Source organism: Kogia breviceps, chromosome 7 (assembly GCF_026419965.1).
Source record: "Kogia breviceps isolate mKogBre1 chromosome 7, mKogBre1 haplotype 1, whole genome shotgun sequence".
Classification (NCBI taxonomy): domain Eukaryota; kingdom Metazoa; phylum Chordata; class Mammalia; order Artiodactyla; family Physeteridae; genus Kogia; species Kogia breviceps.
In genome coordinates, this window is record NC_081316.1 from 120,119,932 (window position 1) to 120,132,912 (window position 12,981).

General features: G+C 48.9%; 1 protein-coding gene across 2 annotated transcripts in view; it reads right to left on the reverse strand.

Moving 5' to 3' along the window:
• OPCML (opioid binding protein/cell adhesion molecule like) overlaps positions 1-2,758 on the reverse strand; it is a 1,097,554-nt gene extending 1,094,796 nt beyond the window's left edge. For both annotated transcript variants that reach the window (XM_059067772.2, XM_067039351.1), the window contains exon 1: positions 2,421-2,758. The gene's annotated coding sequence lies outside the window, so the exon portion shown is untranslated. The remainder of the gene's footprint in view (positions 1-2,420) is intronic.
• Positions 2,759-12,981: the final 10,223 nt, after the last annotated feature.

Genomic DNA, 12,981 nt, shown 5'->3' on the forward strand with positions numbered 1-12,981 from the left:
AAAAAGATCTCTTTTTAAGGGAAAGGTGTCCACCTCCTTTCCAGGACCCCACCCAGCTAAAGGTGCAGGAAACTTGGTCATAACTTATGCCACTTGGTTCCATCTTTAGCATTTTGTTCTCATGCCCGAAGAGTTCCTGGAGAGCCTATTTAACAACCACATGACAACGAATATCAAAATGAAACACCTCCAGCCCTGCCCCTTCCCCATCAGGGAATGCGGGTCTTCCACAGCCTCATGCGAATGAAGGGTGTCCAAGAAACTGTGTGCACTTACAAAAGAACAATGACATCTGCAGCCAGGAGCACACGGGCCGGTCAGAGGAAAGGGCCGATAAGTGGTACTAAGAAATAACATGGCTTGCGACATTCTGAGGCTACTCAGTGTATGAGTATATTCAAATCTAAGTCTGTATGGCTTGGGAAACATGCCATCGAAAACAATGCCAGTGACCAGAGCATTTAGTTTTCACTCACCACTTACTCTGTGCTGGGCACCCTGCAAAGCGCAGGTGTTATACCATTTCATCCTCACAAAGACGCTCTGGGTTGGTCCTGCTCTTTTCCTTATTTTACAGATTTAGACACAGAGGATTAAAGAGGTTGAGTAACTTGCCCAAGGCTATTACTCAACTAATAAGCTACACAGCCAGGACTTGAACACAGATATTCTGGCTCCAGAGCCCATGATCTGAGCTACTTCATTACATCACACGTGAACTTGCAAGCATTGACACGTAATCCAAGTTCTAGAGCCCATGGGAGGAAGGCAAGAGGCAGGGATGACCCGGGATGCCTTCTCCGTGTGGATCACTGAGCTTCCAGTGTGTGTGTGTGCTTCTCTCGGGTACGCCCACATCTGTCCACATCTCCTGGGACCCGTTATCCTCAGGAATTCCACTGGGGAAGAATCCTTCCAACCAGCAGACAGAATTTATTCCCCCAGAGTCTGAGCTATTCCCTTTCAATGAGGATTTATCAGTCCAGGTAATGCACCCCAAATCCTTTTTTTTTTTTTTTTTTTTTTTTTTTTTGTTAAGAGCTGTCACAGAAAATAAATTACAGATTAATATTTGTCAGGAAACGTGCTAAGTGGTAGGGATACAAAGATGATAAGCCCTGCTCTCTGATAGTAAATTGATGCACTAATTAACATTAATAGCTTAACAGGCAATAATGGCTTAAAGCATCACCCCATCTCATTAAGACATTATCGTTTTCATGGGGTCCTTCGATGTTCGGCCTGAAAGGGATAACTTGTGTGCATCTCAGCACACATGGCAGGTCAGGATGGAGTGGAGGGCAGGAGAAGAGGAAGAAACGCTCTAATGCCACTGTTTTAGAAACGCTTCTGAGTGAAGGCGTCTTTGGGAGTCTCTCCAGATCCTCCTGACACATGGTCTCTCTGGTCGAGTGGGTGCTGAGTGTGAAGCAAGTCTACGTTTGTGGTAAACACGTGCATCTCGCCTAGTTCACTTAGAAGCAGATCCGAACTTGAGAAGGAATCCATACAACGGTGCTTCTCACACTCTGCCGCACGTAAAAATTACTGGGGGAAATCGTGCCGAGATGCTAATTCTGAGTCGCAGGTCTTAGGTGGGGCCCAAGAGTCTGCGTTTTTAACAAGCTTCCAGATGGCACGGATGCTTCTGGTTCTGGGACCACAGTCTGAGAAACAAGGCTCTAAGTTCCTTCTACCACATCAAAACCCAGGGGCCACCTGGACTTACCTTGGATTCCTCCATGGATGGGGAGCTCACTACTCCTAAGGTAGTTTCTTCAATCTTGGACCCCTTGATTATCAGAATGTACTTCCTTCTGTTGAGCTGAGATCTGTCACCTCACCCATTAAATGTGTTCTACCCACTAGGGCCATAGGAAGACGTTGAGGTCTTCTCTCAGGTAACACCTGTGACCACACTAGGTGCAAGGTCAACTTCCTGACCTACGGATTCCCAAGGATCTGTGATGGGTAGGAACTGTAGGAAATAATTCCCTTCAGAAGGGTAAATGCAGGATTCAGAAGCACACCTGCTGATTGTTTTTATGTTGTGGTCCCTTGGTGGTTCCCCAGATAAATACAGACGCCTCATAAAGTACAGCCACAGCCCCACAGCTCTTTTCACAGGGAAGGCAGCCCCTCCTTCCACAGCCCGTGCCCAGCCCTGGCCTTCCCCCCGACTCCACCACGGAGGAAACATCCCAGCACATACATGGATCGAGAGGTTTCTGTGTTCCCTGCACGTTATCACAGCACAACAGAATAGACACATGTTTCCAGCCTAGACGGCCCATTAGGGAAGAAAACTCAAGAACAGACCGACACGTCCCAGTGTACGGAGAAGACGGCTCCAAGTTAACCCGGACCTCATCTGTGCGTTTGTTCTCTGAAGACAGAGAGGGAAAACGAAACGCCTTTACCTTTCGACTCTCCTCCTGCTGTTAACGGGAAGGCGGCATCTTAAGTTCCTCTAACTTCTCCAGAAGGTTTTGGAAGCTCATCCTGAGTAAAGACCGGAACAGGGAAAGAATGATCGGATGCCCAGAGCTAAGTCCCAGTCACTGCGGGAGCCCAGGTGGGGCTTATCCAGCCGCCCTTTGATTCCTTAAAGGCTGAGACACGAGGCTTCATGTACAGGTCAGGAGGGCTGGCCACAGACATCCGTGGCTCCTTGGCCTCTTTTTTTCATGAATTTGGGAGTCTGAAACCTTATTGCTAAATTTTATGGTTTCTTCAGTGAGATGGGAAGAGCAGTTGAGATGGAAAAAAAAAAAAAAAAAAAAAGCAGCAGCTAAATGCTACCACTTGGAGAATGTGGATTGTACACAAACGCTTATAGGAATCCTGATCTGAGTCATGCGGAAATTTGAGTGAGGGTGTCTGGCAACCCAGGCTTCCTTCTAGACAAGCCTGTGCCCTTGAGAGCGAACCAACTTTCCTACTCTTACCCCAGTGCCCCGCAGGCCTGTGGGGGGTCAGGGTCAGGGAGATCTCGGATCGTGTCCGCTTCGGGGGAAGGTGGGAACAAGCAATGGACCCGAAACAAAGCAGGTCCACCTGTTACTCCTCCGGGGTGCACAGCCCAGCACAGGAAGGTCCGGTACAGCCCGCAGCCAAGGGTGCAAAACACGTGTCTGAAGGTTTTAAACTTCAGCAACAGCTTCTTGGTAGTTAGATAAGAATGGACGGCTGTGAGGGGTCCAGACCAGCCATGACACCCGGGTGCCCTGTCTGGTGGGCTGTCTGGTGTCCAAGCTCAAGATCAGACATCATGCTTTCTATTCTTCGGCGCAAGGAAACCCAGGCAGCATAAAATTGGTGGATTGACAAGACCAAACTTGAGATTCCTAGGAATGTGTATCTTTGTAACTCTGCTTTCCCTGGAAAGGAAAGCGTGGAGGGGACAGGGGAGGGGACCAGGCCACCCCCACCTCCCAGCACACACTGTCATCACTGCCCTGCACCAACTGGGAAGGTTTTCAGGCTCGAGTTAGGATTTAAATGAAGCGCACCGCACCAATATTGTGTGGTGCCATCTGTTATTTTATATTTCACGAAATTTGGCCAGTTTTGAAATATTATAATTATATCTGCTCCATTACGTATGCAACGCAGACATTTTCTGAAACATAAATACAGTATGTGGGAAATGTGAGTGTATTTATAGCCGTTGGCTGGTGGAAAGCAAAAGGGCAGCCGGCGCCGTCGACAGCGCGGGGAACGCAGCCGGCCCAGGAGCAGCGCCCGGGTCAGGAGCGGCCGGCCCAGCACACCCCAATCCCCATAAGCCTCCGCTGCTCCGAGAGCTCACAGCCTACTTATCCTCCAGGAAAAGTCCCAGTCCAACCAGTTTCACGTCAAATCGTCCAGGACCAAGCATGTCTCCCCGCCTTAGGCTGCAGCTGCAAGACAGACGTTCAGTGATGCCCAGGGCCATGGGCTAGGTAGGCCCAGAAGGGGCACAGTTCTGAAGGCCACCCCCGACCCCAGGGGCTCCTTCCAGCATCCGCGGAGGAGAGAGAGCAGGGTAGGAGGAAGGCAGGGGTCCTCGGAGCCCAAGGACCAGGGGGTTGGGTGGACCTGCAGTGAGAAGGAAGCCCCTCTCCCGGGATAGCCAGCTCCCTAAGCCTCAGCCTTCTGCTTGCTTCTGCAAAGAGCCTGGCGCGGGGTGGCTCATTTGGTTTGGGTGCAGGGGGACCAGGAAAACGGTCAGCCTCCGTCAAAGCCTCCACTGGGTGTGTTCTGGATTTGTTTCATCTTCAGAGAAAAAAAATAGCGGCGTTGTTTAGTTGAGCTGTTCTTCTTCAAATACTGCAAAGTGCTTTGCAATGACAAAGAGAAGAAAGCAAATGACAAGCATTTGAGTTTCCCTTTCTGTCTCTCCAAAACAAAGGCGTTATCTGTGATGAGAGCTATTTGATAACTCCAGGCATTTCTGCCCTGGTTGTCACGTCCCATCCACAGGAGATGAGGCAATCCTTCTTCTACGACACTAAGTGCTATCACTCTGGACAATCCAGCCCAAGAGGAAGGGCACTGGCATTGCATTATTGTTTTTTAATTTGAGTTCATTACTAACACTTAAAAATCAGGGATTTCACATAAAACCCAGCATCTCTTGAAAACCTATACGAGCTGGCATCCCTGGAAGCGTCTTTCCGCCTGGCGACAATCTGCCCGCTCTCAGGAGCAGCTGCCCGCGTTGGAAGAGACTCCGTCCTCAGTTCGCCCTGGTCCCTCCCCCTGCACCCCCAGGCCCCGCACTCCACTCCTTCACATCCCTGCCTGGCCCCGGAAGACACTTGTGTCTGTGACTCCTGAACTAGGCAATTGACTCTTACACAGAAATGCAGACGAAGATTGAGGTGACATTTTTTTTCTTGATGTAGGGTTGGCGAAGCATTAAAATATATCTGTAAACACTCCAACAGGAAATTAAAGTGAAATTTATAAGCCTCTCTGATATTTTTTTCTTAAAAAAACCTCCTAAAAGTGAAATGATAAATCTCTACCAGAGCTCTTATTTTTCTATATTTTCGTCATCTGTTTATTTATCATTCTTTACCAACAGACTGAGCAATTTCAGGGCAGAAGCCAAGTTAATTTTCCTTTGCACACCAGAGTCCATAACAAGGGCATGTCGTGGACCATAATCTATGGAGGGAAAGGAAGAAGGAAAGAGTTACCAAAGCCAGAAGCTTTATGTTAGATGGAGTCTGAAAGAGTTATCATTCTCGGGAGAAGACCCCAGTCTGAGTCTCCTGATGCTGTAAGGTCCCAAATACAATGCAGTACATTCCCTGCCCAGCCCAGAAAGGAGACAAGACCCCGCCCCCCAGTGTGCTTGGATGTCCCTAATGGGAACCGGGGAAGGGGGTGGGATGCCCACCTAGAGCACCAGCCGTCTTAGGTGACGGGTATTCGTGCAGCTCAGCGGCAGCTACTTTTCCAGCAGGGCCGGACCATCCAACAGCAGCAAACCACTGCCCTCGGGCCCCCACTGTGGCTTCATGAGAGGGAACAGTTTTGCGTGAAATAGCTCTGACCCCAAGAGGACAGAACACTGTGGAGTGACTGGGTGGGATGCTGGATGCTACTACCTCAGGGGCGAAGGAACCTCAGAGAAGTAACAATAAAAAGGAAGGTATTCATGAAGAAACTGTCCTCCCACGGAACTCCTGTAAGAATCCAACAAGCAACAGGAGAGCAAACGGAGAAGCAAAAATCCTTTCCTGAGGTTGGGAGTAGACCCACCTCAGACACAGTCATGGCGAAAAACTTGCAAAGTTAAAAATTTAAATCGATTTAAAACTGCCGCATAGCACAGGGAGATCACCTCTGTGCTTTGTGACCACCTAGAGGGCTGGGATAGGGAGGGAGGGAGGGAGGGTGACACAAGAGGGAAGAGATATGGGAACATATGTGTATGTATAACTGATTCACTTGGTTGTAAAGGAGAAACTAACACACTATTGTAAAACAGTTATACTCCAATAAAGATGTTAAAAAAAAAACAACAACAACAACCGTTACTGAGTATACTGGTATATTTTAGGGCTTCACAAAGTCTATAAAAGAAAAAAAGTAGACTGGCTTCTCCCAGGAGTTTTCAATAAATGGTGTAGATTTGGTGGCACTGCTGGCCTTTCTCTCTGCACCCAGGGCCATGCCTGGCATGACCACCAGGGAGAAAACCGCACCCCACCCTCCCCTCCGGCCCCACCACCTGTCACCTGGAGTCCGCAGGACCGTGCTGACCAGTATTCCCAACTCCAAGCTTGCCCTCACCTCTGACAGTGTCTCCATCCTGCCACCAGATTAAACCTTCTTACGGCACAAATTTGACCCCATCTCCACCCTTCCACTCAAGCTACTCGGTGTTTCCCAGGGCCTGACATGTGTATTTATGATCCAACCAGTTTGTGTGCCCAGCACGTGGCAGGCGTCAAGGGTCAAGGGTGAGCCCAAGGCCTCAATCGTCTGGCCTCTGCCTCCCTCCCTCTCATTCTCACCTGCCTGCTTCCTACACACTGGACCACGTGGACACTCCGTGTAGTAACTAACACGTAAGTGGCCAGATATCATTTGCAGAGAAAGCCTCCCCTCTTGGAGAAGCCATCAATCTGACCCAGTCAGGGGAACAGCCCCGTGTGTCCCTCCCTCAGGGCACCAAACTCCGGCCTCCCACCCTCCACTGAGATATTAAGGAAGATTTTGGGGGCTCGGCTTAAGGACACTGACCAAGTATGTGTCCCCTGACCCCTGTGTCTAAAGCAGCAGGCACCCACCATGTTCATTTCTGGCCTTCACCCTGCTTCAGTACCCAGGACCCGACACGGGACTACATACTTGTCTACTGCATGCCTTTCCTGCCAGGATAAAGGCAGACTCTGTCCTATGCACTGGGCAACCTCAGTGCCTGGAACTGGCCTTGGCATAGTAGATGCCCAATGAACACATGAACGAATGAAGGGATGAAGGCATGTGCAGGTGAGGCGCTGAGAGGTGACGAAGCCTCTGTGATCAGGAACCCATCTCCACTGTCATGTACGGTGTTCTTGCTATAATAAGAATCCTTTCCGTTAAGAGTAATAAATACAATAGGAGGATTATTTATGCTTTCAGCAAATGCCTAACAGGAAAGAGGAAACCTTGCAACGTACAGGAGAAAGTCCATCAGAAGCTAACACCTGGACCTAAGTGAGTCTGCACACTGGTCCGTACGTTCTTCAGGAAGCCCTACCTGACGCCCCGGGGCCTGGGCTGTAGACCCCTTCCCGACGTGCCACAGTCCCTGGAGGTCCCTCCACATGACATGCCACATTTTCAGGTGCCTTTCCTTCCCCATCTCCTCCAGTGGCCTGAACTTGAGGCACAATGTGGCCTTTTTCTCCCTCTTGCAACAGGTTCCACAGCTGCCCAAGGGCTAGTCAGTGACCAGAGTGGATGAGACAGGCTTGAGCTCAAGCCATGAGACAGAAGGAGCCCTAGACGTGGACCCAGAAGGCCTGCGCTCACATCTCCTGTGCCGTTTGGTGACCCAGCGCCTGAACCTCCGCTGCTCTGGGGAGGCCAGGATAGGCCCTCCCACCCCTTGGAAGGTAAGTTGGAGCAGTGTTCCCCCTCTCTGCCCCTCGGCCGTGCAGGGGAGCTGAGTGACAAGCTCAGCAAATTGGACATGTGGGCTTAGAACTTTGACATGAAAAAGTGTAACAAAGCACAGGGACAGTCAGAGATTCATCATAGGGGCAGGAGTCTAATTAGGACCCCGGGGTCCTGACCCCAAGCACCCAGGGTTGGCAGGGCCTGCAGTGGCGTCTCCAGGGACATGGGGGTGGGGTGCCGGTGGTCCAGTCTGCTGTGCTCTCGACTTCCATGCCCCCGCCTTGGCCCCTGCCTTGTGCTTCTCGGTGCTGTCAGGTGTCCTTCTAAACCCTTGGTGGCTACAAGTCAGAGTGGGAATCTACTGCCTGGAAACAAGACCCCTGCCCGGTGCTCTCAACCTTTCTGGAGCTCAGTTCCTCACATGAAATACTGGGACGATCCTCACTTCCTGAGCTGACATGAGAGGTAAGTGACACACGGGGTTCACAGGATGTCCTCCAGCATCCGGAAGTGCCTGGTGGACATTCCAGTAAGGATGCTTCCCTTCCTACATCCTTCAGAATCCTCTAGAGCCAGCCAGCAGGAGGCACTGGGGCAGGAATCCCAAGTGGCTTTCCTGGAATGTTTATCTGAGAAGCAAAACAGTGTTTACCCATCTGCCAGCAGCACAGGCTTAATTAGTGTTTGCAAACGGCCTGATGTCCTTGAAATAAAGGTGCCACCCGAGCCCGAGCCCGGCGGTTATCGTGATCGATGGAAGCCACGGGTGCCCAGGAAGAGGGGGCAGGAGGCCCACATGGCACCAACGCCCAGTTTAAAAGCGTCTTTTCTGGTATGTAGTTCGCTTACCGCACAACACGCTCATTCAAAGGGTACAAATGAACTCACTTACAAAACAGAAGTAGAGTCGCAGGTGTAGAAAATAAACTGATAGTTACCGGGGGAAAGGGGAATTGGGATAACTTGGGAGGTCGGAATGGACATATACACGCTACGATATATAAAACAGGTAACTAACAAGGACCTGCCATACAGCACAGGGAACTCTACTCAATACTCTGTAATGACCTATACGGGAAAAAAAGCGTGGATGCATGTATATGTATAACTGATACACTTTGCTGTGCACCTGAAACTAACACAACATCGTAAATTAACTATGTACCAATAAAAATTTTTTAAGTAAATTAATTTTTAAAAAAATCCTCACTGGGATGTAGTTTGCTTCCCACACAACACACTCATTCAAAGTGCACGACTGAATGGTCTCCAGTGTATCCACAGTCTGCACCAGCACGCTTCTCATCACGACAAAGGGAAGCCCCGCAGCCTTTAGCCGCCCCTCCCGTTCCATCTCCCCAGCCCTGGGCGACCACTAACCTGCCTTCCATCCCTATAAACCTGCCTGTTCTGGACAGTGCGCAGGAACGGGGTCGTATAATGTGTAGTCTCTTGTGACTGGCTTCTTTCACTCAAGGAAATGTCTTCACGGTTTCTCCTTGTTGTAGCAGGTGCCAGCCCAGAGCTCCACACCTTCCAGTGGCCACATAACTTTCCATCCCTAACATCCCTTGTATGCGAACATCGCATTTTGTTTATTCATTCTCCTGTGGGTGGACATTTGGGTTGAGTCCACCTTTCTGCTGCTGTGAATATTCAAGTACAAGTTTGTATCTGAACAGCTGTTTTTTTCATTCTTTGGGGTATATACTTGAGAGCAAAACTGCTGGGTCTTACGCGGCGACTGCATGATTTTACTTTCCCACCAGACTAATGTCTTTTCGATTTCATAAAGATGTAAGCATCTTTTTACATTTATAAGTATTTATGTTAGAATCCTTTACAACCCTTTTCTTCATTATTCAGAAGATTATACCCGTTTGTTCTCCTTTTTACACGTGGCCTAGTGTGGCCTTAGCTGCCCAAGCTTACCCAGCTTCTACCCTGTCAGGCCTGTGCTCAAGGCTGTCTGTCTCCTAGCCCACCGCCGTCTGGACCCCATCCGCTCTGAGCCTTGGCACAAACTTCATGAGTAACTGGCTGTGCAGCCTGGCACGAAGTAGCTCATCTCTAAGTTAGCCCCGCACTGCATGGTGGCTTACAGCGCTTTCCTAAGGTATCTAGTTTCATTGCTCTGGGCCTAAATTTTTAAAAAGTCTTCTCTGATTTGGTCCCAACAAGTTCATGCTTGGACAAGGCTGTGGTCTTGTTAACATATTCGATGGGGAAAAAAACGCTACATGTGATAATTCTGTACATTTGAAAAGCTAGGGTCCTGAATCGTAAACTGAACTCTTTTCTTCAACCACACAGTGTCTGTACAAGCATCGATTCTGCCATCTTTAGCAGGGCAGGTCGCTGGAGTCCCCCAAGCCCTGCAGCTCCTCATGATTGTTCACCCGGCCCTTTTCGCACATTTAGAGTTCCCGTCGAGACACCATGGGCTTTGAATTTTCAGTTCCCTGTGTTAGGGATCACTGGGAAAATGTTTTGCTTCCTATGGGAACATAATATATCCAAGTCTCACCAGGCTCTTTAGAAGCATTAGTTTAAGCTCATCTTCTATGTTCATTGCAAATTCTTCTCTACGGACCTGCTCGCGGAATAGGCAAGGCCACACTGTGTACCGTCAGACGTGCATTTGCATCCTGACCCCCAGACCCGCCAGCTGTGTGATCTCAGAAAGTCACTTGATGCCTTTGAGCATCCGTTCCTTCATCTGTAATACTGGGATGATGATAACAGCTACCTCACTGTGTTCTAATGATGCTGAACAGAAACAGAGGTCATAAAAATTATCATTATTTTAAACACCTTTCCCCCTCTAAGGATCCTTCTGAGCTGAGTCATAGGCGTATACATTTGAAAGCAATGCCCTTTAGTTTGGGATCAATGCGAGGAACCAGTACTTATTCCTTGCTCAGCAACAAACTCCCTCTCCTGCCCCGTCCTGATACTCCCCGCTCTACGTCTCTGTTTTCCTTCCACTGCAATACCTAACATGTCCGCATGACACAAGATATGGGCTGCAGGGTAGCTGGAGCTGCGGGTGTGGAGGCGCCGCTGGGAGACTGGACATGGCTCGGGGTCAGCCATGCACCGGAATGGACCCTGGCTCTTCCTGCCAATGGTATCGGTTGACATGAAAAGTATTACTTATTTGGGTGGCCTTGTATCAACACTTCTCTGAAAATAAGAGCAGGGCTAGTACTCTGCACCAGCAGGTAGCATCCTTGACAAGGACTGCTTGAATTGGCTTTTTCCTGTTAATGGCATTTCTTTTTTCAAAATATATTTTAGAGTTCAGATGTTCCATTAATTCATACTGGTGTTTACCACCATTGGTAGATGTTTAGAGAGTTTTATTATTTATTTAGATGTACTTGGAAAATAAAAAATATCATAGAACTGAAATGTGATTTTCTCACTAGTAGTAACAGGAATAAAATGATGGTAACATGTTTCTTTTGCATAAAATCTGTAACAGGCTTGGGATGGGAGAACTCATTTTGCTTATCTTGAATAATGAAAGTGGGATCCTGCAACCTCCCCTGCAAAGGTATTTCACAAAGGGGTCCATCTCCCAGTGAGCGGTGGGAGACTGGTAAGGCGACAGGGCTTAATGGATTAAAGATGTAATTTCCTGCTACAGAAAATGCCAGCCTTCCATTTTCTGAGATAAATGTCGATACTAAGTGTCAAAATTAGTTTCTGACAGCTATATGGTGGACCCTGAGACTTGCAAACCAAGGCCATAGCCAGTGGACTCCAGTTTGCTTCATAAAAGAGAAAGAAAGAGTTACAAAAACTTGGCTCAAAAAACGGTTCCGCCTTCTCTGCGAAGCATGCAGAAGGTAATAAGCTCTCATGAAAGAGTAAATAAAATCAAACCAGGAGAGTATCACGTGAGCCCCCTCCTTTGGTTCTTCTCTTTCCAACATCTTTCTTTGTAGCGGTTTTCCATCCACATTAAATGTCCTAAAAGTGTATTTACATCAACCTACTTCTTTGCTGAGGAAGCTTCGGTGGTGCTTCGCTCACTCCGAAGTCTTACTTCAAAGGCCCTCAGCACAGAACCGCGACCGACACCCGCAGCCCGTTTCCATCGCGGCCCTCTGTGAGCACCCCGACGCCCGGCAGGCCCATCGCTCCAACCGCGTCATGATGCTGGGGCCTGGGTGCACCCCCCGCTTTCTGCCGCCCTGAGCTCTAGCCCCTTCTTCTCCGTGTTGTCTTCTCTGAGTGTCAAGTCACCTGCCTTCAGTGCGTTCCAGCTCCTCCGAAAACCTTCTCTGTGCTCATCGTTTGCTACCTCATGTATGCCATGGTTTTTCAAAGAGACCGCAAGAATCTTAAGGGCAAGATCTATTTAATAGCTGCTATTTTAATTCCTCACAACTAGTACGGTTCCCTGTCCCTGGAAAAGATGCCAGACTTGTTTGTTGAGAAGAATATCAGCAGAACAAAACTGTCTTACCGAGGCTCTACAGAGTCTTGTTCTTGTAGAGACCAGATAATTAATTCCCTGCCTTTTTTATGTCTCTTCTCAGCTACCATGGCCAGGAAGCTTCTGGCCTTCTCTAGCTCCCCCAGAGAAAGGATGCGGGCTGGAGATGGATTTGAACAAAGGAATCAGTAGCTCTCATGTCTACAATGCTCCCAGGAGATGGGACATTTCCAAGTCCAGCTTTCCCTTTCAACGCGCTTGGCTGGAGCCACATACCTAGTGGTGGAGGCCCATCCGAGGAGCAACCAATTCAAGCAAAGGTCCAGCTTTCTGAGAGGGGGGCTTGGCAAAGCCGAGTTGCCACGGTAACCAGGCTCCCAGCTTCAACATTTCCTACTTATGTTTTGTAGTTTGGGGTTTACGTTTTGGATGTTTTTTTCTCCCCTTCCTTTTAACCTCCAAATGTGTGAAAAAAATGTCTGCCAGGGGAATTAAGAGAACACACTGCAAATAAGCAACTGGGAACCATGGGGATTTAAAGGTCTCTGAGACTGATAAAAAATAACACACAGGACTTGGACTCTAAGCAACGGGCTATCAGACCGTGGACTGGAGCTGGCCGTGCAGGCCTCCTATGTAGCCTTCCTCTTTATCCAACCAATTCTTCACATGCTGTAACTACCACATTCCACTTTTTTAAAGTATCAAGAATCTTACATTTTGGGGGTCTGGGAGTATGTTTCAGAGAAAGAGAGCTTACAGCATGTCCAGAAGGGCCGTCTGCCATGTAGCTAGTTCTCAATTCGTCCAGCTGGTATGCACGCCAGCCTGGAAGCACCATCAACCGATCACTCAATACATCAACTGGACAAAGCCGCGGGATGATTCCTGGAGATGGGAAAAAAGATGGTGCTCACAGAGACCTGGGG